Below are 2644 nucleotides of genomic sequence, written 5' to 3' on the forward strand. Positions count from 1 at the left end.
GCTCTGTAGCTCCTACCTTGCATCCTCTGGGCCACACCAGCTGTGTGTGTCACAACGGAACTGCGCTCCATAAAGGTTTCAATGTGGCTTTTTCTGAAAATCGCCAGACCTTCTTCTGAGAACTCACATTTTAATTCTTTCGGTTAGCAGTCCAGCACTTTAGAAGTGTTCGCAGCTCCCAGGGATAGCACCCAATGACAAAACGAATGAAGTGTCCGCCTTCTCCCCGCCACCCTCTCTGCGTATCATCTCTAGGACCCTCCGCCCCGCTTCCAGGACAGGTTGGAGCCAGGTTTACAGGCGTGTGAAGAAATGGAGCAACGGGACCCCATGAAGTCTGTCTCCCCCAGGATAGCCCCAACACTGTCTGACGGTGGTGGCATATGTTGTTGTTGTTGTTAAGTACCGTGGAGTCGGTTCCGACTCATAGTGACTGTGTACAGGGTTTCCGAGGCTGTAACAGGGCCAAAAGTCCCACTTCTGTGGATAGGAAGCATCAATCAGACCATAGGTGGACAAAGGACTTTCACTGGGTCCGGCGCCCAGCGGTGATAGATGGCGTGGGCCCAGCACCGCAAGGCCGGACACTGGCCAGGTAATCCCGCCTACAAAGCCCGCAGGCCGCCCCCAAAACACCTTTTTAAATGTTCAAGAGCAAAGACATTAGTTTGAGGACTAAGGTGTACCTCACCCAAGACATAGTATTTTCAGTCTCCTCATATGCAAGTTGTATAGTGAATAAGGAAGATGATAGATCGACCTTGTTGTTAAATGTAGACTTAGTGACTTTCAGACAAGAGAACAAAACACTGACTTGTCCTATGCTAATTGTAAATTGTTGTTATGATTGAGTCCATTTGCTCAGGATACAGACTGAATAAATATGGTGAAAAAATACATCCCTGTGCACACCTTTCCTGATTTTAAAACATTCAATCTTCCCTTGTTCTGTTTGAACGACTGCCTCTTGATTTATGTACATGTTCCTCATGAGCACAATTAAGTGTTCAAGGATACTCATTTTCTGCAATAGAAAGTCTTTGCATAGTCAACATAGCACAGATATACAACTTTTTGGTATTCTCTGCTTTCAACGAAGATCCCAAACCTATGGCAGCTCCCTAACAATGTACTTCTGAAGCCATTTTAAAACTATCTTTACCAAAAATTTGCTTTCATATAATATTATTGATATTGTACAGTCATTTTTGCATTCTGCTGAATCACCTCTCTTTGGAATCAGTACAAATATGGATCTCTTCCAATCAGTTGATAAGGTAGATATCATCCAAATTTCTTAGCATAAATGAGTGAATGCTTGCAGTGATGCTGGATCATAAGATATTTCTATTTCCAACCTTCTGGGGAAGCGCCATATTGCTTTTCAGGCTGGACCATTTTGCAATCCCACCAGCAATGCAGGAGCATCCCAGTCTCTCCACATCCTTGCCAGCATTTATTGTCATATACTTTTTTGATCTTTGCTGTTATTGCTGGTGTGAGATGATATCTCATTGTTGTTTTGATTTCCATCTCTCTAATGAGGCTTTCTGCTCTCGTAAAGATTTACAGCCTCAGAAACCCTGTACAAGGTCGCTATGAGTCTGAACTGACTCCATGGCACATAACAACAACAAATGGCTAGTGATGATGAACATTTCTACATTTCTTCATATGTTTGATGGCTGCTTAGGTCTCCTCCTTGGTGAAGTGTCTATTCATGTTCTGTGCCCATTTTTTAACTGGGCTATTAGTCTTCATCTGGTAGAAGTGTTGTAGTTTCCTATATTTTAGAAATGAGTCCCTTGTATGATGTGTTGTTGCAAAATATTTTTTCCCAGTTTGTGGGTTCTCTTTTTACTCTTCTGGTGAAGTCTTTGGATGTGCATAAGTTTTTAACTTTTATATGTCCAAGTTACCTGTTTTATCTACTTTTCTGTGTGTGGTTTTCAAAATGTTTGGTAGTCCATGTATTCCCTGAATTAGTGATCTCACATTAGTCTCTATTTTTTCATTGATGGCCTTCAAAATTTGGGATTCTTATTTAGGTCTTTAATCCATGCTAAATTGGATTTTATGTAAGGCGTGAGGTGAAGTTTCAGTCATTTGCATATCGCTTTCCAGTTTTGCCAGCACCATCTGTTGAACAGACTATCCCATCCCCATAGGATATATTTAGGTACTTTGTCAAAATTCAGTTGACTGTATGTGGATGGGTTAATTTCGGATTCTCGAATCTGTTCCATTGATCAATGTATCTTACATTGTACCAGTACCAAGCTGTTTTCACCACCGTAGCCGTGTAATACATTTTGAAGTCGGGGAGTGAGAGGTTTCCATCCTTATTCTTCTTAAACAGTGCTTTGCTTATACTGGCTATCTTTCCTTTCCATATAAAGTTTGTAATTATTTTTTCCATCTCTTTGAAGAACATCGTTGGGATCTGAATTGGGATTGCATTATATGTGTAAATTGCTTTGGGCAGTATTGACATTTTCACAGTGTTAAATCTTCCTATCCAGGAGAGCAGGTACCTTCTTCCATGGTTGTAGGTCTCTTTGGGTCTCTTGTAGTAGTGTTTTGTAGTTTTCTTTGAATAGGTCCTTTTTTACTCTGGTTAAATTTATTCCTAAATCCTTTGGGC

At 41.1% G+C, this 2644-nt stretch overlaps 1 pseudogene; it reads left to right on the top strand.

The window, feature by feature from the left end:
* LOC102824027 overlaps window positions 1-2644 on the top strand; it is a 71021-nt pseudogene that overhangs the window by 1265 nt on the left and 67112 nt on the right.

This window comes from Chrysochloris asiatica, unplaced genomic scaffold, assembly GCF_000296735.1.
Source record: "Chrysochloris asiatica unplaced genomic scaffold, ChrAsi1.0 scaffold00217, whole genome shotgun sequence".
NCBI classification, from domain to species: Eukaryota; Metazoa; Chordata; class Mammalia; order Afrosoricida; family Chrysochloridae; genus Chrysochloris; species Chrysochloris asiatica.